The 27,866-nt window shown below is 34.7% G+C and overlaps 1 protein-coding gene and 1 long non-coding RNA gene across 3 annotated transcripts in view; one reads left to right on the top strand and one right to left on the bottom strand.

Moving 5' to 3' along the window:
• Window positions 1–27,866, bottom strand: part of LOC111508559 (uncharacterized) — a 117,090-nt gene that overhangs the window by 42,248 nt on the left and 46,976 nt on the right. The gene's annotated exons all lie outside the window — the stretch shown is intronic.
• Window positions 14,797–15,938, top strand: LOC141485547 (uncharacterized). 2 transcript variants are annotated; one of them, XR_012467278.1, is made up of 3 exons: window positions 14,797–15,379; window positions 15,422–15,540; window positions 15,851–15,938. It is a non-coding gene; the product is annotated as an uncharacterized lncRNA (long non-coding RNA). The 2 variants fall into 2 exon arrangements; XR_012467277.1 differs by having other exon boundaries at window positions 14,803–15,379; window positions 15,437–15,540.

The following is a 27,866-nucleotide window of genomic DNA, read 5'->3' as shown; positions in this document are numbered from 1 at the left end:
AGCTGCAAGAATATATCAGAATACTCAACAGTATTGTTTGTTTTTATCATCATATAATATGTATTTTCACATTTTATTCGATAGTATACGCTCAACTTGATATTGATAAAACTCAGCTACAAAACCTTTCTAGAATACTTTACACGGCACCAGATAAACATTGACTTCAAAAGTATTTTGGTGATGAGTCTTTTTTTGCGTAAGGTTTTCCTCGGCCCATATGTATGCGTTATGGTGATCTAACAGAAAATTCAATTTTTCTCAACACTCTTGAAAATCTAAAGCTTTAATCAACAGTATGTAATTGTTGAAGCAACTGTTTGATAATCTATAGGAACTGCAATGAATTTTCAAAGGATAATGAAAAAGAGCCCACATCTCGATGAAAACTGGCTTTCCAAAAAGTGATGAGTGGCAAAAAATGTACAAAAATGTAATCGATGGTGTCGCAATATTAATTTAATTCCAAGGCATAGCTAAGTTTGGGGGTTTGAGGGGTTCAAAACCACCTAAAACTTTTACGGGCTGAACAGATTTCGTGACTCAATATGGAAAGAAACCCATGGACCCATTTTCATTAAAAAATGTTGAACAATTCATGAAATAAAGAACATCCCAAAATAGTTGATTGTCACAGATTCACTAAACGCTCTCGAAGCAATTACACAACTATCCAACAAAAACAGTCTCTCCATTCTCCATTCACTACATCAAAAACATATTTGCATCCCGTTTATGTTGGTCTCTTCACACATTGGCATAGTTGGAAATGAAAGAGCTGACAAATTAGCGAAAGAAGCAATTACTATCCCGCTAACAGATACAGTGTCACTTAACGTTCATATGCGGATCTGAAATCTCTATTCAAGCAAATGATCATCAACAGTTGGCAATTTCAATGGAATAGTTCGTAAGCAAAACTTCATGAGATAAAACAGTCAGCATCTCCTTGGAAAAACATCCCCAATGAAAGAAAAGCCCAGGCCATTTTATCTCGTCTTCGTCTAGGCCACACTTGTGTCACCCATGGGTATCTACTATCTGAAGAAGAACCCCCAGTATGTGAAGTGTTATAGTCTTCAAAGTGTGAAACATATTCTCACCAATTCTCACTATATCACAACGAAAGACAGAATTATGGCTTCCCACCATCAATAAAGAACATAGTAGGAGATGAATGTGATATTAATGATCTATTAGCTTTCCTCAGAAATACCAGTTTTTTTTCCATAAACATGTAATATACCTACAAGTCGCTAATGACCCTAGAGGTCGATGCGATTGTAAATAAATAAATAATAATAACAATTCATGAGACTTTTCAGCCCATGTAATAAATTGGCTGAAAATATAACTGACTGTTATAAGGAAACAAGTATAGCTGAGGCACCAGTCAATCTAATAATAACACTGATGATATTCAAACAAGACTCAACCTCTAACGGAAGCAAGAAACTCTTTGGAAGGTTCGAAATAGATGAACATTTCAACCTAGCAGACCACTGTTATAATATTCATGCAGTCATTGTTCACTGTGGTTCTGGCGTTGAATGTGGTCATTATTACCTTGGTCAAAGAAGAAACGGATTGGTTTAAGTTTGACGATAGTCGTGTCACGAAGTGTTCTGGCGATGCATTGAATTTATTGGAACCACTGGAGACACCCTACATTTTGTTTTATGAGAGAGAGGACATTGTTAGATCAAGATCTTCAGATGATGTGGTGCTGCAGGTTTTTCCGGGTTTTCCTGCAGCTGAAAAAGCAAATGCGCCACTGGAATCAATGAAGTCGCCCCCGAGCGCCAATTAATTTTTATTGTTGTATTTATTTTATTTTTAATGTCATAAATTATAGAAACCGAAATAATACTAAATTAGATTGCTAGAATGTAATTATGAAATATTGGAAAAAATCGATTTTTTCATTTTATACTTTTCAAGCGCTGTATTTTTTTGTATGTAAGTTATATCCAATCGAATTATTTTTGATCCCAAAATATATGGTTTAATTTATGACCTACTCACAAATATTTTTTAGAGATGATCTCAACTGCCAGTCGTTCTACGCTAAAATAGTAAACATTCTGTGATCTGTTTCTCAATACAATACAAATGAGTCTTCAGAATCATTCCACTGATTCCACTGATGTGGAATCTCTGGCTAGGAAGGATATATAATCGACCATAGGCTGGATCTATGCCATACTAGTAAATATAACTGCAATTACGACTCTTCAAGGCGAGGCCATTAGGTTCAGGGTCACCAGGGGCTGCCCTCAAGGTGGGATACTATCTCCCCTTCTGTGGTCGCTCCTGATTGATAGTCTGCTTGATGCCCTCGACAGAAGAAAATTGGATCTGCAAGATTATCAGATGACCTTGTCATCCTGGCAAGGTCCACGTCGGGAAGGGTAGCTTGTAATATCCTCCAAAGCGCGTTGGACGTTGTTCACAGTTGGTGCCTGAGGGAGCAGATGTCTGTCAACCCCAGCAAAACTGTGTTAATCCCCTTCACAAAGAGGAGAAAATTGGACGATCCAACGCCACTTTCCCTCAATGGTGAGGTCATTCCATTTGGAACGAAGGTGATGTATCTTGGCATTATCCTTGATAAAAAACTCACCTGGAACGCTCACTTGGAAAAAGTTTTACACAAAGCCAGACTGTCTCTATGGACATGTCGAAGGATTTGTGGTAAAACTTGGGGTTTTGTCCCCAAACAAATCCACTGGATTTATGTGATGATTGTTAGACCAATGATCACTTATGGTGCATTTGTCTGGTGACCGAAGCATTTACAGAAAACGGTTCAAGCGAAGCTCTCTAGCTCACAGAGACAGGCTTGTCTGGCTATTGGTGGTGCCATCAGTACCACACCGTCAGCAGCCATGGAGATCCTTCTAGATCTACCTCCTCTCCACATTTTTCTGAAGAGAGAGGCTAGATGGACTGCATACAGACTTGTGCACATTGCCAATTGCCCAAATCAATTTGAGGTGTCGAATTCGAACCTAATGTTCTTATTGCTCTTACTCGTAGAAGGCGCCACCTACACGTCTTTTTCTTTTTTAAAGATTCATAACTTTTTTGGGCGTACTTCTAGCACATTTTTCAGTAAAAAAATCGATTCCTCTATCATATCTACGTAAATAAGCTACTCTTGTTACTAGTCGCTGTAAGCAACCGTTTTCTAAATATTTGGACTTGAAAACTTCAAGTCGATTATTTGATAATCGATGCATGTTGAAGTTATTACGAATATTTTGCATTTTTCACAAGAATGCTTTGGAAATAAATTTGACGTTTGTGAGTAGATTTGGTAATTACATATTTTGTGACAGTTAGGCGTTTTGTTGAAGTTTCCGTGAGTAGAAGTAGAAAACACTTATTTTGAAAAAATGGATTATTCCAACAATAATGCTCATTTAGTCGATAAGCAAGACGTATTTATCAGGAGCGATTTCCTAATCGAGTACTGCCTTCAGCTCCAACATTTGCTAGTCTCCACCGTCGTTTGGCAGAAACAGGTAGCTTCAAGAGGGCAGCTGATATTTTTGGAAGACCACGAGCAGTCCGAACCCCAGAATTGGAAGAAGCTGTTTTGAACGCTCTCGAGGAGAATCCAGAAACAAGCACAAGAGTAATTGCTGAAGCTGTCAATTCTACCCAGTCCACAGTTTGGAGAATTATCCACGATCAACAGTTTTATCCATACCATATCCAAAGGGTACAAGTTCTTTTGCCACGAGACTTTCCCCAACGCATTACTATGTGTCAATGGTTTTTGAGAAAATTGGCTGGAAATCCTCAATATTTAAGATATGAACTCTTCACGGACGAGGCAAACTTCTCTCGAAATGCTATCACAAACTTTCATAACAACCATGTTTGGGCTCTCGAAAATCCGCACGCAGTTAGTGAAAGGCATTATCAGTATCAATTTTCTGTAAATTTATGGGCGGCAATAATTGATAATTACTTGATAGGTCCTTTCTTTCTTCCGCTCCGACTGAATGGCGCAACTTACAGACACTTTTTAGAAAATGAATTGCCGGGACTACTTCAGAATGTACCATTAGAAATTCGTATCCGCATGTGGTTTATGCATGATGGGGCTCCGGCCCATTTTAGCATTGTAGCCAGAGAATTCCTTAACACAGTCTATCCAAATCGATGGATCGGTAGGGGTGTAGAAGAACCTAACCAGGCGTGGGCACCAAGGTCTCCAGATCTAAACCCGATAAATTTTTATTTTTGGGGACATCACTAGTATATAATATAATTATATATATAATTGTTGGACACTTCCAACAATTTATTTGAATACAATTCAGTTTCGTTTATTTTAGTTTATTCTACATATTCAAAATTTCCTGAAATAAAATGTTGACATTTCTTGCAAATTTTATTAAAACAAATACTGATTATGCACCCTTGATACAAAAATAACTATTTCGCTTAAGGATGTCATTAAGGAACGTACCCAAGAGTAATGACCTCTTCAAACGAGTAAAATATCAAATTCATTTCCACAGCATTCTTGTGAAAAAAGCAAAATATTCGTAGTAACATCAACATGCATCGATTATCAAATAATCGACTTGAAGTTTTCAAGTCCAAATATTTAGAAAACGGTTGCTTATAGCGACTAGTAACAAGGGTAGCTTATTTACATAGATATGATAGAGGAATCGATTTTTTACTGAAAAATGTGCTAGAAGTACGCCCAAAAAAGTTATGAATCTTTAAAAAAGAAAAAGACGTGTAGGTGGCGCCCCCTACGAGTAAGAGCAATAAGAACATCAGGTTCGAATTCTTCACCTTAAAAACCTCCTATTACCAAGTTTCGTTCAATTAAGTTCAGTATTTCAAAAGTTATTAAAAAAAACGAAAATAAAAATAAAACTTCAACATCCTGTATCTTGAAAACGAAGCGTTTCCGGAAATTTATTTATTTGGACAATTCATATTAGAATATTGTGAGGAATCACCTCCTGAAGTTTGTCAAAGTACTTTTGAATCACCCTGTATATTTGTTGTTTACAGATGGATCAAAAACACCTTCTGGTTCTGGTGCAGGTGTTTTCAGTCGCAGACCCAGGACAGAGATATCTACCTGCCTAGGAACTTATGCGACTATATCAAGCGGAAATTTACGCTTTTGAATTGTGTGCAGAGAGATTGGCTGAACCCAACCTCACACACGTCAATAGAAATATTCTCGGACAGTCAAGCGGCGTTGGTAGCTCTTGGATCCAACCGAGCAACGTGTAAATTGGTAGCAAATTGTCAAAAACGACTCTCTTCGATAGGAAGACTTAACATATTGGTCTGGATTCCTGGCCATACTGGCCTGGAAGGCAACGAAGCTGCTGACTCCCTTGCAAAGGAGGGTGCTGCAAGCAGCTTCATCGAAACAGAACCTGTCATTGGCATCGCCACCTGGATGGCAAGAAGATTTATGGACTTCTGGCAGAATCTTCCAGGATTGGCTCACTCCAAGGCGTTTATTCACCCTTCGAAGCTTGATACCAAACAGATGTTGGACTACACTAGGGATGAACTACGGTATCTAACAGGCCTTCTTACATGTCACTGTCATTTGAATCATCATATGCAGAGAACTTGGACTGTCGGAACACAGGGTGTGCCGCCTCTGTTTGGAAAATGATGAAACAGCAGAGCATATACTTTGTGCCTGCCCCGCTGTGGACTGAATCAGGTTCTTAGAGTTAGGCAGATCCGTAGTCTTACCATCTGACCTGAAAGACCACTCACCATACAAACTAATCGGCTTTGTTAAGAAGCTGGGTTTATTTGGCCGAGTGTGAGTAGGAGTGAGCCACAACCCCTCGCTGGTTCCGGTAGATGGTCGAATAAACCCACTCACTCCAGACCTAACCCAACCTTACCACTGATGTGTTTTATATTTCGAGTTCAATTGGGTTATTCCGGCATTAAAATTATAGTGAAATTTCTCCTTTTTCTTTCAAAACATTTGGGGCGTTATACTTATGAAAAAATATTCATTCTCAAACTCACTAGTCCACCACCCCGGCCATTACCGTTCCAATATACTAACCTACTCATCGTTCGAAATAGTATATGGAAATTTGTCTGTAACCATTAGTAAATTTAACGGAGGGGAAATCCAATTTTCGGTTCCATACAATGGCAATATTATCAATAAACATGTAATTGCTTCTCCTACTTCATTAATACATTCGCATTCAATGCAACATGAGCTCATTCCGTAACATTTCCAAAATAAAATTAAGGTCACGAAAAGGAATAAGAATGTTTGTTCAGCTCACAGGAAAATTAATTATGTTATGCTAATTATAAGCGGAAATATTGCCAGGCATAATTCCTAGTGCATATAAACAGTTGATTTGGAAATCATTTTCTGGATTATAGGAGTGATTTGATATATTCAAGCATCTAACACTTTATTGCGAAATTTCTACAGTCCAGTTAAAACTTCACATTCACAATGAAGTATTCCTTATACCATATGGATTTTTATCAAATATCGACCAATTCCATCGAACTGAGTACTTGCACCAAACAACTCGATTGTTAGTGTACTCAAAATAATAGTCTGCAGATGCTCACAACTTCATTTACTAAATAATTTTGACGTTTGACTTCCGACAACAGACCAGACGTATATTATTACCAGCAAATAGTGCAAAGTTAAATATTACGTTACATGAATAACTATTTTATGTGCTATTTTGAATTCATTAAAAAGTCGAGAATTACACCTAAGCATAGAATATGCTTGTATTGTGCCTATTCTCTCGATTTGAATGAATCCTTACGACGTTAGCAAACGAAACAAAAAATTTTCTTTGAATTGAAGGGGTTATATTTTTAGGAGTGATTAAATTTTTGGGAAAGAAAGTTTTTGGCTTTCTACTTCTCCATCTGATACAAAAAAAGGGATGAGAGAATCTTCCAAAGAAAGGAAGGAAGTAATCAATTTGAAACTCTATACATGAATGTGTAGATCATGCAAAGAAGTAACTTTCAGATACAAACTGAAAGAAGGTCCTCCTGAAACAGCTACTTTCATATAAACATTGAATTACACGAAAGAAAATAATTCTTTCGAAACAAAAACTTTCTTTCCCAAAAATGTAATCACTCCTAAAAATATAACCCCTTCAATTCAAATAAGATTCCTCTTGGCTGGGATTAAATCAAATAGGTGAATGAATGTCATTACGATGTCATCGATGACATAAGCAGATCAAGCTTATTCCGTGACATTCAAAATCGTAATTCATGAATGAAGTGTGTGTATTTTCTATAATGTTATTCAATTTGGTACTGAAGAGCCTTAGGGCAAGTGTCTTAAGGCGAAACATCGGTGTATACCAGTGAGGGTGACAGTGTTCTATGTGAGTACAATTTATCACCATTCATTCAAAGTAGAACTCATGTAGATGATATCTGATTCTTATTCCACAACAAATGTTTGAAATACAAACTGAGTAGAGAAAAGTATCTTCTGTATAATTCAGTGTTCATATAGAAGTATTTGTTTCGAAAGAATTATTTTCTTTCGTGTAATTCAATGTTTATATGAAAGTAGCTGTTTCAGGAAGACTTTCTTTCAGTTTGTATCTGAAAGTTACTTCTTTGCATGATCTACACATTTATGTATGAGTTTCAAATTGATTACTTCCTTCCTTTCTTTGGAAGATTCTCTCATCCCTTTTTTTTTGTATCAGATGGAGTAGTAGAAAGCCAAAAACTTTCTTTCCCAAAAAATTTTCATATTGTAGGTTATATAATATATTGGGGAGAGAAGGTAAATGCAATATACCAGTTTTGTACTAGGGGATTCAAAAGATATTATTAAACATTGTTGCATTTTCAGCGAGGTATAACTTTATTTTTTATTTTTTTTTTGAATTTTGGAAGAATGTTGATATTTTTCTGAGGTGCTGGGAGCATATTGTAGAGTTTTGGACCAAAAAAGAAAACACATCTCTCAGTGTGAGTCTTCCGAAACAGCGGTAGTTGTATTTTCTCAGTGAATCTACTCACTTTGGATTCACATTGGTCATATTTTTCAATTTTTGAATAAATCCATATTAGGCTTTGGAAAGTATATAAGGATCTGATGTTTAGTAATTTGGTATCACTATATTCAGAATCACTTACATACAATCTGTATTTCTTAAATATTTTTTTTTATAAAGTGTTTTGCACTGTTTGCATGCAAGTCATTGTACTATGAAACATTCCACCCCAAGCTATTATACAGTAACATTTTACCGACTCAGCTATAACGCATTCTCAAATTCTTTCTATCTAGAATAGGTTATAGAAGATGTAAATAAGCTTTCTCGGTCTCTTTGTGACTTAACTTATGTGTTCGTCCCACCTGAAATGCTGGTCCAGCATAACACCCAAGTATTTAATAGTTGAAGTCTTTCCTATTGTATCACATGTACATGGTTGATGTGAGTTGCATCTCAAACTTTTTATTATTAGTTTTGTTCTGTGTGGCTGATCAGTGTTTTGCAGAGAAAATGTCATGAATTTCGTCTTACTAACATTCAAGGTCAGTAGATTATAATCAAGCCATGTCTTAATCTTTTGGAGCCCGTCTTCAGCAAGTTTATAGACATCTCCCCATGATGTTGATGTGAGTTGCATCTCAAACTTTTTATTTTTAGTTTTGTTCTGTGTGGCTGATCAGTGTTTTGCAGAGAAAATGTCATAAATTTCGTCTTACTAACATTCAAGGTCAGTAGATTATAATCAAGCCATGTCTTAATCTTTTGGAGCCCGTCTTCACCAAGTTTATAGACATCTCCCCATGATGTTGATGTGAGTTGCATCTCAAACTTTTTATTTTTAGTTTTGTTATGTATGGCTGATCAGTGTTTTGCAGTGAAGATATCAGAAATTTCGTCTTACTAACATTCAAGGTCAGTAGATTATAATCAAGCCATGTCTTAATCTTTTGGAGCCCGTCTTCACCAAGTTTATAGACATCTTCCCATGATGTTGATGTGAGTTGCATCTCAAACTTTTTATTTTTAGTTTTGTTCTGTATGGCTGATCAGTGTTTTGCAGAGAAAATGTCATGAATTTCGTCTTACTAACATTCAAGGTCAGTAGATTATAATCAAGCAATGTCTTAATCTTTTGGAGGCCGTCTTCAGCAAGTTTATAGACATCTCCCCATGATGTTGATGTGAGTTGCATCTCAAACTTTTTATTTTTAGTTTTGTTCTGTGTGGCTGATCAGTGTTTTGCAGAGAAAATGTCATAAATTTCGTCTTACTAACATTCAAGGTCAGTAGATTATAATCAAGCCATGTCTTAATCTTTTGGAGCCCGTCTTCACCAAGTTTATAGACATCTCCCCATGATGTTGATGTAAGTTGCATCTCAAACTTTTTATTTTTAGTTTTGTTATGTATGGCTGATCAGTGTTTTGCAGTGAAGATATCAGAAATTTCGTCTTACTAACATTCTAGGTCAGTAGATTATAATCAAGCCATGTCTTAATCTTTTGGAGCCCGTCTTCACCAAGTTTATAGACATCTTCCCATGATGTTGATGTGAGTTGCATCTCAAACTTTTTATTTTTAGTTTTGTTCTGTATGGCTGATCAGTGTTTTGCAGAGAAAATGTCATGCATTTCGTCTTACTAACATTCAAGGTCAGTAGATTATAATCAAGCAATGTCTTAATCTTTTGGAGGCCGTCTTCAGCAAGTTTATAGACATCTCCCCATGATGTTGATGTGAGTTGCATCTCAAACTTTTTATTTTTAGTTTTGTTCTGTATGGCTGATCAGTGTTTTGCAGTGAAGATATCAGAAATTTCGTCTTACTAACATTCAAGGTCAGTAGATTATAATCAAGCCATGTCTTAATCTTTTGGAGCCCGTCTTCACCAAATTTATAGACATCTTCCCATGATGTTGATGTGAGTTGCATCTCAAACTTTTTATTTTTAGTTTTGTTCTGTATAGCTGATCAGTGTTTTGCAGTGAAGATATCAGAAATTTCGTCTTACTAACATTCAAGGTCAGTAGATTATAATCAAGCCATGTCTTAATCTTTTGGAGCCCGTCTTCACCAAGTTTATAGACATCTCCCCATGATGCTGATGTGAGTTGCATCTCAAACTTTTTATTTTTAGTTTTGTTCTGTATGGCTGATCAGTGTTTTGCAGTGAAGATATCATAAATTTCGTCTTACTAACATTCAAGGTCAGTAGATTATAATCAAGCCATGTCTTAATCTTTTGGAGCCCGTCTTCACCAAGTTTATAGACATCTCCCCATGATTTTCCTGTGTATACAATAGCTGTGTCATCAGCATAACAGATGAGGTGACCACAAAAGTCGGTCATTTCTGTGACACTGTTTATGTAAATGAGAAAGAGAACTGGTCCAAGAACAGTTCCCTGGGGAACGCCAATAGTGACTTCTTATGGGGGTACTCAACGGTTACTCTTTGTAATCTATTTGCTTAATAGTTTTGCAACACATCTAGTGTCTCATCTCGCACTCCATATCAATATAATTTTTCTATTAGTAGACTATGGGATACGAAATATGGCCAAATCAAGGAATATTTTCAAACACTTCCTTGACTTGTCCAATGCATCGACAGTCTTCAGCTATTAATATAAGTTGAACTATAACACTCCTAACACAAGTTAAGTAATTTATGTTCTTTGCTACTCGCCATTTTTTGATTTGGACATCGTGGAAAGTGACTTCGACTTTTTCAAGGACAAAACGCAAGCCCTACCGGAAAATCCTTAACGTAATCTGAGAGCGGTGCACATGCGAAAGTAGCGATTCACGTTGGATTTCAATCGCTGGAGATTAAATCCATTTAAAAAATCGTTATCAGGAAGTTTATTTCACATAGACGCAGTTCTCCAAATGAAAGAGTTCTTAAACAGTAAAGTTTGAGGTGTACTGTACTCTTACATTATGTGAATAATCAGTTCATGTTTACTTTTTCTGCTGGAATTCTCATTATTCATTTCTCTTGAAGTGAACATTATCAAATCACATATAGTCAGTGGGCGTACTTGAAGACTGGCTATAAATCAAATCATCTAAAAGAACAATTCGTTCAGGTCAGTCTCAACTCCCTACACTGTAGGTTAATGGAACAACACCTATCAAAAACCAACTACTCCCCTGGCTAATACCACGAATGGCGTTGGATTATATCCGACAGATGTCAGTGCAGAATTCTTCACTAACGTTATTCCTGCTTATGCTGTTGGCGATACAACTGCCACAATAGATTTTCAATTATTGGAATACACTTGCAGACCGGTTTCGGGCTGTTTGATCACTCATCAGTGCAAGGTAGTGCCTATCATCAACATAAAGTCGATGATTTCCGATAATTGAAAATCGAATTTCTTCAGAGTACCTATCATTCTTCGAACTAGGCTGAAACAGACAACTAAATACAGGTTTGTCATACGCCGAAGGGGTCTGTTATGGCTTTTGCATCCTGCTCACTCATTGAGGTTTGCTCGTAATTTTTCAGCCAAAAACAACCGTAATCATGCTTCAGCCACCGTATTCAACAGATTTGCCCCCCTGCGACTTCTCCTTTTTCCCAATATTGAAGTGACCCATGGAAGGACGGCGTTTTGGACGATTGTGGAGATAAAAACCAAATCGCCGAGAAAGCTCAAGGACATACCAAAAATTGCATATCAGAACTATTTCGAAGACTGGAAAAAATGCTGGCGCAACTGTTATAAATCTGAGGGTGACTACTTTGAAGAAGGCAAATTAGAAATTGACGACTAAAAACATATTTTATGAGAAAATTCACCGCATTATTTTGAACAGAGTAATATCGATGGAGTGAATGCGATTAGATTCAAAATGAAGTTTCTAACAGATACCTGTATACAGTCTGACCTTCATGTAACCCTCGTTTTTGTTTTGACAACCCATAAATTTTCGAGCCATATTCTGAAAAAGTATATTTTTTCAAAAATTTATCTCATGTTATAGCCTCTGTGAGAAATAAACATGTAATTTTTTGATATTATAGAATGTTATTTTCATTGGTGTTACTGCGAATTGGTTGAATGTTTCAGATTAGTATAACGAAGTTTCAGTAGTATACATTCATTTCAATATGAATAAAAATAAACAGAAAAATATTCGAAAGTCTATTGCTTTTCCTGAATATTATAGGCGTTTTCATTTCGTATACCTACATACTAGACGGCAATCAAATAATAGTTTAAAAAACTAAAAAACACGCTTTAATAGCAACACAAACTAAACAATAAAAAAATAATTCAAAAATGATTTAGGAATGTGTTCAGCATCGATAATAAGTCCCATGGTATGATGTTACTAATGACTTTCAATAAGTCTGAAGTCAAAATGAATCTATTCAGAAACAAAAATTTGTTCTAAAAAACAGCTTGAAAACAGCTCTTATAACAATGAATATTTAACACCCTATGCGTTTTTACAAAAAAATAAATTTTTTTGTAAATAGATTCATTCTGAATTCAGACTTATCAAAAGTCATTAATTAGTTACTTCAAGTCATAGGACTTATTATCGATGTTGAACACAATATTAAATTAGTTTTGAGTTATTTTTTAGTTTGTGTTGCTATTGAAGCGTATTTTTTAGTTTATCAAACTACTATTTATTTTTCACCTTTTCACTTTGGCTTGCTATTTCAAACCCATTTATTTTAATATAAAATATATATGCATGCGCAGACAGAGTGGTTGTCTAACTTGCTCTCACACAGAGACTGCGTAAGGAAATTATTTTATCCTGGCAATCTTGATCAAGATAATGAGATAAACTTATGGAATTATTATATTGCCACCGAATCTTCATAAGTTTAGAAACAATGTGTCCGTTTAAATTTAGTCAAAATCGAGTCCAAAGTAGTCAGTTACAAACAAACATAGATACAAGTGAAGCTAATAAAAGCGTGTTAAGAAGGGTCCTCGTTTTCATTATAGAAGAAAATTTTATTCGTAATGGAAACCAGACGGTGAGAAACCTAATTTTGAAACAATTTTTTGAAGAAACAGCCCTTGAAATTGTCCCCTGGGAACCCAAAGGTTGTATGAGGCAGCCCAGACAAAATCTGTCTTCAGCACTTCCGTTTTTAATAAGCGGGGATGCTGAAAATAGCGATTGAAACATATCTTCATAATGGAAACTACGTACAGGAAATTTGATGAACTTTTGTGAAATCAACTTTTTCCAGGTGAAATGTATAAGATGAAAATTTAAAAAATACCGTTACTACACCGTAGAATCTCGTAAATGCTCGCCGACGTACCACTATTTTCCCAGCTAATACTACTATCGACATTGAATTATATCCGAGAGACATTCATGTTAGTTTCATCACTGGATGAATTCATGCAGATATTTCTCGTGAGAAAGCATACATAAATATCTGTCGGATATTATTCAATATCCATCGTGGTAATCGTCTGTATCTCTGTTCGGCGCAGTCAAAATACTGTTATATCATAAATTAGAGCATTGATACTGATAATGTGAACAAAAATTCTAAATATGCTTCGAGCCACACGTTTCATGGGCATGTTTTTCGACCATTCGACCAATACATGATCCTAGTTGACGAATATGTAGTTTCGTTTTTCGTCATAACTTCATTAGTTGTGTTTCGTGTTTCAATTATGTTGGATCGCAAGTGAACCTTCAGAATTTACCCAATTCAAAATATATCCCCAAACTTCAAACTCAATCATTGAACTGACGGTTCCTTTAAAAATTCATGGTTTCTAACAAAAAACAAGAATTGAAGTATGGACCCCGAATGTGAAAACGACTTCACTCCACCAGAATTTTGACTGTACTCTAATTTCGACAAAAAATTACATTTTCCAAAAGTTCATAACTTGATTACAAAATGAGGGTAATCAGAAACTCAGAAAGCTTGTAAAGAGCTTCTTGGGGTAGTTGGTAGCGCTCTGGCCTTGACTGACAGATCCTAGGTTCAATCTCGGGTTCAAGTCATATCTACGACAGTTCTCCAATTTTTTTTCACTCAATTTCCAAACGAATAATGGACATCTCTCTCACTCATCGAACAATATATTATTAGTGCTAACTAGTTATTATTTAGGTTTCAGTTTTTCCGGATTTTTTAACAGTAAACAGTGTTTAAGTATTTGTCTATGTTTTATTCACAAAAAAACCGTTTTACAAGACTATATAGTATGTCAAAGTTTCGACCCAAATAGCTGAAAAGTATGTTTGAGTAATTTTTAAATTGACATAACTTTGTCATTTATGATCGAATTGAAATGAATCAAACACAAAATGTTAAGGAAAACTTTTTGCAATATACTAGTGGAAAATAGTTCAAAATGGCTATATCGGATGTGAGGTTAGCGCACACAAACCCCTAGACGGACAGACAAATCTTAGAAACAATTGTTTTGGGTTCTAATGCGAAATAAAAACCCCAATAGTCTTTACCAAATATCTACCAGTACAAAAAACGATCAGTTACGCTGTATGTTGCAAGATGAAGTGGATTTTCATTTTTAGGTCTCTTCAATCTTGGGAACAGGAAAAAGTCGCAGGGGGCAAATCTGGGGAATACGGTGGCTGAGGAATGATTACGGTTGTGTTTGGCCAAAAAATTACGAACAAGCAATAACAAGTGAGCAGGTAATGTAAAACACATTCATTGTATTTTTTCACAATAACGGACGTTCTCTACGTTTTACTTCTTGCAAACATAAATAATAAACACAAATAAACACCAACACAGAACATCGCGAAAGCAGAGCTTGTATGCGATGAGACTGCCAAAATTTTCGATTAAAAAATATACGTATTTTATGAAATAAACTATAGCAACAAACAAAAAAGAGATACAGAAGAAATAATCTAGACAGTAAATAAAACTTTTGTATGTAGTAGTTAATAAAAATAATAATAAACAAAAAGAACTACAAACCATTGCAAACAACAGGATTTGCCAATACAAAAAAAAGAACAACATACCATGTTACTAGGACGTCAGGCTCTTAGTAACAAATTAATTTGATGTCGTTCGTCCAAAACGAATTTTTTAATTAATTTTTTAATTTTTTTTAAATGTTCTGCCTGTCGAATGGACTCCGAAAGTATATTATAGGCTCGACTAGCTGAATGCAAATGACTTCGATGACCAATTGTTTTGAGTGTCAGTTCTGTTTTGATCAATTTTTTTACTTTATTTCTAGTGTTATGTACGTGGTCTATATAATCGTGACGTTTATGTTTATATTGAAAATACACTAACTGTATGTAGTACAACTGACTAATATCAAATATTTTAGCCTCTTGATAAAGAAGGTTCGTAGGATACAACATGTCTCTTTTAAATATTATTTTTAGGAATCTTTTTTGTAGAGTCTCAAGTTTGGACAAATGACAGTTTGCGGCTCCACCCCATCCCAATATTCCGTAATTTAGCCTAGATTCAACCAGAGAGTAATATACAATCTTTATCACAGGTAAGTCTAAGTATCGGTTCAGAAATTTTATTTTATATAGCATAGGCCTTATGGTTTTAATTACATTTTGTATATGTATATTCCATTTCATAGTATCGTCAATTGTTATACCTAAATATTTTATATATCTAACTCTATTTATTTCTATTATTTTATTGTTGACATGTAACTGTACAACATTAAAATCTGGTAAACCATTTTCATAACAACTAAATGGAACAAAGCACGTTTTTGAGTAATTAACAGTTAATAAATTATAATCAAACCAGTCTATAATGTGAATAAAATCTTGATTAATTTTTTGTTGTAGGTCAGCCCATGACTCACTCTGATAAAAAACAGCCGTGTCATCTGCAAAACTAATAATGGAACCTTCAGTATTCAAGGTAAGTAAATGATTTTATAAATGGTGAACAGAGTCGGCCCTAGAGCCGTACCTTGCGGCACACCATATGTTATTAAATTTTCTTCACTTAATTTATCATTTATTTTGACTTTTTGCTTTCTTCCAGCTAAATAGCTTACCATCAAACGATTCATGCCTTCAAGATAATACTCCTCATTGGCCGTATGAACACTTCGCCACGGTAATCGAAGGAAATAGTGAGCAAAACCTTGACATTTGATTCTACTTGGCGTGCTATTTTGGTCTTGGCTCTCCTGAGCTCTTCCATTGGGACCTTTGGACTTTGGTTTCGATGTTATAACCATATACTTGATTTGTCACAGGTTATGACCCTCTCAAGCTTATCTGGATCGCCTGATACTTATGCGATTGTTTTATTGGTCAAAATTCAGCTATTTTGGAACGAACTTTGCTGCCAAATGCTCCATGCCCAAAATTTCCAAAAAAATTGCAGAGCATGAGCCAACCGATATGCCGCATCCTCAGAAAATTTTCTCTAATATTGATTCGATGATTCTTTATAACAATTTGTTTCACTTTCTCAATATTTTCATCGCTTGTTGATGTACTGGGGCGTCTAGGGCGACCGTATGCCGCTGTCAACATTTCAAGTTTTTACACAAAATGTTACGCAAATTCTTCAATACATTTTTTTTCGAAAGCAGAAAATCGCCGAATACCCAAAACATTTCTAACTTTTATGCCTCTCACCAACAAATTGAACATGCTACACAGCTGAAACTATGAACATATGTTCGAGACGAGTGTACCAACATAAAAAACGCACCTTATTTTTTGAACAGTCTACGTATACTTTTATTATGGAGTGCATTTCTTTAATGTCTCCCCCCCTTATTTTTTGAATGGGTCAACTCAAAAAATTGAAATTTGGGATGACGAAATTCATGCATGAATACTTTATTTTGGGCATCATCTGGTAGAAAAAATTGAATGGAAAGGGGGTTCTTGTGACACATCATTTTGAAGCTCCTAACGAATACTTAAGAACCCTAGAATATGAAGTCAATATCTTCACCTACTACAAAATGGCGGAACTTTGAACACAATAATATCGATATTTCTAGAAATATTCCTTTTTCTTTGCCATATGGCAATTGTAACCCGATAAGGTTTGTTGAGTTATTTTTTATTTATAAAAACGACAAAAAATGTCACTACGATAATGAACATCATTGTTCAGTTAGAATATTCTCATTTAATTTTCGTTTTCACTAGTAGAAAGGTAGGTACCACGTCAACAATCTCTAAAATGGTCAAGTCTGGTTAATTGGAAGAAAAAATTGAAGCGTTTTTTATTTACGGTGCGACGCTTAACTTTCACGAGACCGAAAGGATTTTCTATGAACGTTTTCCGAATCGTCCTATCTGTAGAAAATATTTGAGGGAACTTGTATCCAAATTCACAACTACCGGTAGTGTACATAACAAAAAGCACCCAGGTCATCCGTCCATTCCGGAAGAACACCAAGTGCAAATCATTGGTGAGATGGTAGTAAATCCTGAACAGTCTACTTATTCCGTCGCGAATGTTTGTGAGGTGTCTACTTCTAATGTGTGGAGATTTTTGAAGAAGAATATCATCCATACAAAATTGAAATGGTACACCGATTAAGTGAAGATGACCCTGATCGAAAAAGAGAATTCTGCGAAATCATGACGGAAACCATTGCAAGGCATCCTACCTATCTCCACAATATTTGTTTTAGTGACGAATAATGAATCGAAGAGGTTTTGTATTAAAGTGTATAATATATTAAAATTCTTGCAAAGCGCTTTCGACTTTTGTCATCATCAGTGCTCACTTGTCAGGCAACAGGAAGTATCATGATAAGTGAATTGTACATTGTAATATTTAAAATTATATAAAATAAAATAGGCTTATAGCCAAAAAATACATTTTTTGGATTCAGGCCATGTGGTTCAGTCAAAATACTTTGACTGAACCACATGGCCTGAATCCAAAAAATGTATTTTTTGGCTATAAGCCTATTTTATTTTATATAATTTTAAATATTACAATGTACAATTCACTTATCATGATACTTCCTGTTGCCTGACAAGTGAGCACTGATGATGACAAAAGTCGAAAGCGCTTTGCAAGAATTTTAATATATTATACACTTTAATACAAAACCTCTTCGATTCATTAATTGAAATAAGTGTATTCAGCTTTTCCAAATCCTTTTAGTGACGAATGTACATTTTTTTAACGGCAATGTTCACAGATAAAATTGCCGTTATTGGAGTGACACCAACCCTCACGTTTTCCGGGAAAAAATACGCAATATCAAGAAAAAATTAACGTTTGGGCAGGAATATTGGGAAACCATATTTATTGATCAAAATTTTACAGGGGGAACTGTATTTGAATATGCTGAAAACTACTGTTGACCCTCTCATCACTAAAATCGTCGAAGCGAATCCTAATGAATTCGATATGGATATTGTATTCCAACAAAATGTAGCACCACCACGTTACTCCAAACAAGTAAGGAACTATTTGGATACTACTTTTTCCAGTCGATGGATTGGCCGTCGAGGTCCTACAGAATGACCAGCCCGCTCGCCAGATTTGACACCTTTGGACTTTTTTTCATGGTGCTTTTTAAAGCAAAAGGTGTACGAAACTGAACCTGCTTCAATATTGGATATACGGCAGAGAATAATATATATTTGTAGAGATATTGACGTTACTGTGTTCGACGTGAAATCAAGAAGTTCAAGGCAACTATTTCGAGCATCTTCTGAACTGACCTCAACCTTATTACCTCATATCATGTAGTTAAATGTCGATGTATTCAGGCAATTATTAAAAGTTCCGCCATTTTGTGGTAGTTGAAGACATTGACATTATATTCTAGGGTTGTGAAGCATTTATCAGGAGCTTCAAAAATATGTGTCACAAGACCCCTTTTTCCTTTTAATTTTTTTGCCTAGATGGCGTCCAGTCGCTATCTTGAAAGTTTCATCTATCAATTTTACTTCAAAATGAAGTATTCATGCATTAATTTCATTATCTCAAATTTAAATTCTTTTAGTTGACCCGTTTGAAAAATAAAAGGAGGGGGGACATTAAAGACATGCACTGTATGTATTTATGGGTATATAATTTTATTTTTTTATCGGCCTTCTTTGGGTATTTTCACCTTCCACAATCGGGAAAATACTAAAATTGTATGGAGACTTCCATACACGTGTAGAAAGGGCAAATTTTTCAATTCACCCTGATGAGTAACTGTCCAAATTCAAAGTATTTTTCACAAAAAGAAATGTTCTATTTATCAGTAAATCTGTTTGAAATCTGTTTTTCCGTTAACCAGCGGTCGCTCTGCTATGAACGACAACTATCAAAAGTCGAAACTAGTGCGAGCTAAGGACTAACGGGGTCTTACCTTTTAACGTGTGATTCCTAACTTTTTGTATTCAATAATTTTGTCCAACAAAAAGAATATTGAGAAATTATACAGATAAGTAGGTACTTATCGTAACGTTTCGGAGGTTAAAATCTGTCTCAGAATTGGAAAAATCTAGAGTTTCGCAGTTTTTTTAGCTAAATTGTTACTTTTCCAAACTTTCTCGACGAAATATGGCTTTTGTTCAATTTTATTTCATTCATCCATGGTCAAAACTATGTAACTGTAGTATCTATATTTACATATACAGTTTCCACAATTTACATCCCAGCGAATGACATTCTGTTTCTCCAATACTCATTATTTAAGGTTTTCATCTGGGGTGAAATACTTACAACCCTTTTTGTAACCGCTGCCCCTTTAACCGGCATCATTTGGCAATTAATTTATCATTTTGTTGTTCTTATAGAAGTAATTATGTTCTGTTTACCCTGAAGTGGGTAATTAATCTCCAGTGTATTCTAATCATTGTTATTTTTGTCATTATTTGAGGGATAATCTCCATTTCTTTGTGTTTGAAATTTCGGTAAGGTTTCCGTTTTCCATGTTGAAGCTAAGGAAACTGACGAAAATTTGAAGTTCAAAGTAACCTTCTCATTTATTTTTGTTCCATGATAACAATTTCATACTGAAAAAACAAATTATAATAGATATATATATATATATATATATATATATATATATATATATATATATATATATATATATATATATATATATACAAAGGTTAATACAGTCAAGCTGCTGGAAAATAATTCCATGAAAATCAAAAGATGAATGGATAAGTACTTTCTTATCATTCTCATATTGATTTCAATTTAAGAGCCACCGGTAGACAGCTGTTTCAGCCTATTGGGCATCGTCAGTACCGGACAGGCGGTCCTCGATTGAAGACAAAATGTGAAAAACCAAAAAAATATTTGATAAAAATAGCTGCGTAAACGCAAGTGAAACATAAGTGAAACCACCTATTGGTGTGACACCCAAGTCAACTTGCCAAGTTTTTATGTCAGTGTTGGTAGTTTGACCAATCAACCGACAACTGCGGTAGCAGAAATTTGGGAAACTAACCTGAAATGCCATCGGAAAATGAATCCATATGTTTCTAGAAATGATATGAAATCGACAAAGGTTAATGCAGTCAAGCTGCTGGAAAATAATTCCATGAAAATCAAAAGATGAATGGATAAGTACTTTCTTATCATTCTCATATTGATTTCAATTTAAGAGCCACCGTAGACAGCTGTTTCAGCCTATTGGGCATCGTCAGTACCGGACAGGCGGTCCTCGATTGAAGACAAAATGTGAAAAACCAAAAAAATATTTGATAAAAATAGCTGCGTAAACGCAAGTGAAACATAAGTGAAACCACCTATTGGTGTGACACCCAAGTCAACTTGCCAAGTTTTTATGTCAGTGTTGGTAGTTTGACCAATCAACCGACAACTGCGGTAGCAGAAATTTGGGAAACTAACCTGAAATGCCATCGGAAAATGAATCCATATGTTTCTAGAAATGATATGAAATCGACAAAGGGTAATGCAGTCAAGCTGCTGGAAAATAATTCCATGAAAATCAAAAGATGAATGGATAAGTACTTTCTTATCATTCTCATATTGATTTCAATTTAAGAGCCACCGGTAGACAGCTGTTTCAGCCTGCTCGGCTGCCAGCTGTCAAATGTATAATGTTATTTATGCAACATGTTGCGATGTATCAAACAGTTTCTCATTGCCATGGTTACCCAACTAGAAACGGAGACCCCATCAGAATTCCTACACACAGCTCATCATTCTATGAAAAAAGCCCCTCATATAGAGGTATAAAGTTTCTCAATCATCTTTCCGCAAACCTGAGAGAGCAACGGAATAAAAATTTCTTCAAATCAAAATTGAAAGTATATTTGCAAAACAAATGTTACTAGAATTTCTTGATGCGAAATGAAAATGTGTTTGCTCATATGTATGAATATAAATGGTATACATGTTTTCATGTATATGAACATATAACATATTAAATTGTGATATTTTAATATCGTTGATTGTAAATTTGTCTATCATCACACGGTTTTTTTATTTGTGACGTATCCTATATCATGCTGCATGTGATCTGTAAGGATTGAATAAAGATTATTATTATTATTATTACAGTCCACCAGTGTGGACCTTCTTCAACTTCTGTATGAGTTCCTTCCATCTTTCTATTTCACAACACTGAGGTTGTGTAAAACAATATTATTCATGTTTATAAAAATCAGAACAATCTCTTGTGGAACACTATATGTCATAAGTTTTTTTTAATAATGTTTCCTTATTGTTTTGTATTGGTCGGTAGCCAGGCGGTTCGACGTGGGTGCTTTGTTCACTCACTCGAATTCCGTGTTGGTAGATGGTTCAAGCCCTAGTCTGATCGATCGATTTTCACTTGCTATCGTCCAACTCGTGTTAGAAATAACACGTTAAAAGGTAAGACCTCGTTAATCCTTAGCCCACACAAGTTTCGATTTCTGAGGGTTATCATTCGTAGGGGTATCAGCTGGTTAACGGAAAAACAGATTTTAAACAGATTTCTGTGATGACACCTGATCAGACTCTGTAAGTTTCCTTTGATATCAATATCCTCAATGATATCTATCAACTGTAAATTCACTCACAGTATAAGAAGTCTCATGAAAAATGTTATTTTAAGTTTCTTTGGTGGCTCTATTCTTGATCGGTCTATTATAATTTGAATCTGTCCAAATAATTATGAATAAACGGAGACATTATTTTTCTGATTTTTAAACTTTCATTAGCAATACTCAGAACAATATTTGCTCATCTGTTATTCGTTTTTTTCAATTCATAATTTCAGTTTCTCTTTATGATGATTTCCGGTCGACTTTCGTAAACTCCAGTGTGAATTATTATCGACTGATTTTTTTGTGAGAGTGAGAGATTATTTTGCAAAGGTTGTGAAACATTTGTTTTTGTAAAAATTGGACCAAACTTGATTCAGTGACAGACATACTTCAATACGATCAAAACAATGGAAAACCTTCCATTGTACTGGTAACTATAGACTGGTTTTTCAACAAGGGAAATGAATCCAATTGACGGAAAGAAATTGGCAAATTAGAAAAGTTTTGTTTGGTTAATTTTTGATCCCACTCACTGAGGCACGAGCACATCCAACAAAGCGACTTCGTATTTGAGTAACAAGTGGAAAGCGCCGACACAAATTAAGTTGCCACTTTGATAACTACATATTATATTTACATACGGTCCACAGTCTGAAACTTACGAGGGTTGTACGAAAATATCATCATTGGTTAATCAGTGAAACTATGTTGTATTTCATGAAAACTATTGAAGCAAATTCAATTAGGCATGGGAACTGAGTTGAAAATAGCAAGAGTGATAATGAAAGGATGTAATATTAATTTCAATGATCTATTTTATAACCACTTGCTACGATTTATAATCACCGTCACGAATAGATGATTCTTTTCTAACACAAATCCATCAACATTGAAAGGAAACAAATTGTATCTACTGGATTTGGCCCATCCCCATTTATGAAGTATACTTTATATGGTATCGCCCTCTGTCGAAATAAAAGTAATAAATGGATTTCTTCAATTTCACTGTCAAGAGTGTACAGTTCACTAATTTTTTCAACCTTCTACCTCACTATGCTACTATGTGTGAAACCCTTATTTGGCCAGTGATTCTTTATTGAAACATATTTATATTATAGCGAATGATATTATAATGAAATAAAATGTGAAAATACTAATAATCACAATAAGATTCCTGATGATATGTGATGTGATGTGAAATTTTTACTGAAATCGCGAAATATTGGCCATGCATGCAGAAGGTCAAAAATCTAATTATTAGCTGCGTTTGATCAGTACATACAACTTTTAAACCCATTTACTCAAATCCATCTGTGGTGACCACATGATTGTAATGTACTGTTCGGAACCTGATGTATAGTGATGAATATTAGTAATGAATATTACTGGCGTTTTGTCCCAACACCAAACCGTTATTTTTAACACCTCGATATGTATTTCAATCACCAAGTGATCATCTTCAAGAGGAAGATTGAACTAAATCTACATACAATGTTGTCCTAGTTTTTTTTGTTCTTGGTGTCATTGTCATCGACTACATCGGTCATTACTCGTGTCTTGGGTAGGTAATGTTAGTAACTCCCTGAGCCACCTAGGGAGCATCATGGATATTCGCAGTCAGTCAGCCATGTAACGTTGAAGAATCATCCCAACTTCAACTAGATACATTCTCCGGAGAAAATTATCTGATCGAGGTTGGGATCCAACTCGGGCGCACTATCACTGCGTCAATTCATCGCTGTTGTCCTTATTTATACCATAGATACCTCTGCTAAGTATAAGGTATAGTTCAAGTAAACGATATAGTGCAACCTACTTTCCAACAGTTCCCGCTTAAAAATATAGTTAGGGAGCTAACTAATTTTGTTATTCAATAATAATTTCTGATTATATAAGAATCACAATGACTATATATATATATATATATATATATATATATATATATATATATATATATATATATATATATATATATATATATATACATATATACAATCGATCGCTTGCAAAACACTTCACTAATTCTGATAATTCGTCTTCAATCCTCTCTGCTTCACTATCACTGTCGTAATTTAAATCGATAATGAATTTATTTCCACCATTAATATGAAAGTGTTCAATCTCCATATGGTCTTTTTCAACTTCTTTAATCCTTTTTTGTCAGTCTTCTTCGATAATATTAGATACTTTTTCTTCAACTAGCTCTATTACCTTCTTATCGAATTTTGGAAAATTATTTTTACGCCTGACACTTTGTTTAAATTTTCCCCAAATGGGATTGAAAACACAAAAATAAGGGGGAGTCTCAGTGTGACGTCTTTCTTTCAAATGTTTTTCTCTGTAAAACTTCAAGTAGTTTGTTTTCGGTATAGTTACCAAAATACAAATTTTTATCCATCAAAAAACTTTGAATTTTATCTTTCATCGAATTTTTATTCGGTACTTTGATGAGCTGTCGCGAATGATAGGAAGCGTTGTCAAGAACTATTACACTATTCGCATCCAAATTTGAAATCAATGTATTTTCAAACCATTCCTCGAAAATATTAGCTTCCATGTTTTTATGATAGTCAACATTGCAGTCCTCAAGTTTTTTTTCCACATAATTTCAAATAATTCGGAACCCATCCTTTACTTCCTCCGCATCGCACAGTGATTAGTCGCGATCCTTTGTTTGCAGGCATGTTAGGCGTATACATTCTCGAACCATCAGTCCACCCTTTCGTAACTGTGTCGTGAGTGTCATACCAGTTTCGTCCAAATAGAAATTTGCCGTTGTTCTTATCTTTATTTAGTTATTTGTTCTAAGTATTTGTTACGCAATTACACTATTCTTCTGCTTTCCGCAACTGCTAGACATTTATTCATTATTTTAAATCTAAATCGTAGATTCTTTATCTAATTCAGAAGAGTTCTGTCACAGCAGCTCACGTTATGGCCGGAAGTATTTAATTTCTTCCTTATGATTTCAATAGTAGGAATCTCATTGCTTTTGTAACAGTCGTTCATTGTTTTTTTCAATGATTTCATTAGATGAACATCTAAAGGTTTTGGTAATCCCGTATCACATCGCGTTTTGCATTCATATGGTTTTTAGTATTTTACAGACAGTTGAGAAAGGAATTTCGGTCAAATCTGATCTTGCTTGTAATAATTTGTTTCCCTCGAAACCAAACTTGAGATGTAGATTCTTATATACATTGAAATATACTCTCTGTGTTTCAGTATTCAAATGCATCCGAATATTATTCGCTGGTATCTCTTTTTCGCATTGTTCACCATCGCTATTGTAATCACTACACAGGGAAAACTCTACGTTGTTATTACTATTAGTACTTGTCCAAAGAGGCCACATTTCAAACAGATAACAAAAATTTCAAGTAATTATAACTGCACTAATATCAAATTTCAACACTCAAATCGTTCAGTTCCCGAACTGAACATTGACGACACAACGGCGATACTCATCCCCACATTCTATGCCGTCACCGAATGCCGATAGCTTCAACTATTCACAATACAGGTTACTTCGACTAACTCCTTATATCTGACAACCGTTAGGAATATGTGGTACTACTGTGTGGTACTGATAAAAATGATATTTCAAACTATATCACGTGTAAATGAGAAGACACTAATCAAACTCAAAAAAATGAAACTATAGATCAGTTAAAATTGAAATCATTTATGAGAAATTCTTGAATGTTTTTAAATTTCCACTCAGGATATTCTGGTGACAGAAATAATGTTTGAAATGTCATCATTTCTCCTCTTCCTTCCGACATTTATGGCAAGTTTCAAATATTAGTGAAACTGTGAAAGAGATATGTTCACACACTGTATTCAGATCCAAAATTATTTAGTAATTTAGGGAAATATTTTATTCGTCTCATATTGAATAAATTGCCTGAACGATTGGGTGTTGCCTAGTGATGGCACTGAAAAGGGAATTCTTGTTGAGAGATCCAAATTTATGATTTGTATAATGTCTTTCGCCATTCGAAATACGAATTTCACACAGTATAATGAAACTAAAAAAATAAACTGTTTTGAGTAGTGTTCTTCAGAATAAAATGCTAGTCCTTGAGGGTGTGACAAATGTATTTTTAAAGAGTTCAACTGAACCTATGTCCTAAACCTCTTAACTTTCACGGTTTCAAAATCTTAGGGAAACAATTGTTTTTCCATCATAACTTCAATAACGTCCTAGATTTGGCGATAAAATTTCTGCTGAAACATTAATAAAATCTGGCTACCTGTAGTGAATTGCTCCCGTATCAGATCCTTCAATTTGAGCAATACGAATCAAGCCACGCTCACGTCCATTGTCTCATAGCCTGTGATAATATCTACCGCAGTTGTAGATGAAATGTCAGACAAAAACCTACAGACCATTGCCAACAAACTCGCTAAGACGGCTTCACTTCAATTTTGTATAGTGAAAACCATAATAGCAAGTGTTATAGATTCTCGTTCACCCCAGTTTCTGATTTGAATGAAGTTATTTCTAAATCCATATCATCATGGTATCCATATTGAATAGTGATGGGTTATTCAATAACAATAAATGTGGGACCCTACAATTATCTCTCGATCAACACGAAGTAAAGAGTCTGTCCATTTTTTTAAACAGATTTGATTTTGAAAAACATTAATTGAATCACTCATGAAATGTGATACGGTGATATGACATAGTAATATTGGTTATGGGTGTCACGTAGAACTACTAGAAATAATACAGTATTTTTTTTTTGAAAATCATGATTAGAAAGAAAATAAAATATTACGGTGATCTTGTATACAAAAAATCCGGTATCATAAATATGAGATAACTATATGCTTACAAGATCATAAACATTCAATATCAACAAAAAATCGAACTGAAGAAAAATACGATTTGAAGGTCAGGAAAAACTTGGAGGGAGAAGTTTCAGCTTCATAGCTCCTTGATTATATCTAGAGCTACCCGAATCCTTGAAAAAAGTGTCATCACTTAGATTAAAAAAAGAAGTTGAAGAATGGTTGAAGATAAAAGATCGCGTTACGATATATTTTATAAAAGTCAACTGAAATATTGATTGCTACCTTGGTGCTTACATACTCCAATGGAACAAATAGTTTAAAAATCAGGCAACAATAAATATCCAAAAATTTCTGCATCAAACTAAAATAATTGAAAATGGGAGGATACTCAGAATAACATTTCATGTAAATTTTTTTCGGTGGGTTCTTCTTCATTTATTTCTAATATGCGGGATATCCAAAATTTCAATTGAACTCTGTATTTTTTCATTTGTATGATATGTTTCAACATTTTATTAATTGTTGTAACAACAAAAAAATCGTTTGAAGGTGATTGATAATGTTTCTTGATGAATTTCACTTCGGACTTCCAATGTCTACTATATAAAATGATTTGAAATCCCTGAAACAACTAAAAAAGTATAATTAAAAATGAATAGCTGAAAATAACAATTATATTAAGCAAAATAAACCTGAAATGAAATAATAGTGAAATAAAATACAAGTGAAAATAGAACAATTGAATGAATTAAAATAAAAAACTGGTGCTTGCACTTCCCTACATCAGAGGATTATCGGAGAGAATAAGAAGAATTGGTTCCAAGTACATCAGAACCTGCTTCAGATCCGGTAACACTATCCGTAGCAGCCTCACGAAAACCAGGCCACCAAACGCGGACTGCGATTCCAAGAATTGCATATACCGGCTACCTTGTAAGTGCGGAAAATCCTATATTGGTGAAAATAAGAGGCCATTGAATGTTCGCATTGCCGAGCACAAGAAACACACACAGCGAGGGAAAACCAGCAAATCAGGAATAGCAGACCATGTTTGGACCCATCA

This window comes from Leptinotarsa decemlineata, unplaced genomic scaffold, assembly GCF_025532065.1.
Source record: "Leptinotarsa decemlineata unplaced genomic scaffold, Ldec_3_MD MMD2_tig00026328_RagTag_RagTag, whole genome shotgun sequence".
Lineage (NCBI taxonomy): Eukaryota > Metazoa > Arthropoda > Insecta > Coleoptera > Chrysomelidae > Leptinotarsa > Leptinotarsa decemlineata.
This window is presented reverse-complemented; position numbering and strand designations above follow the sequence as displayed.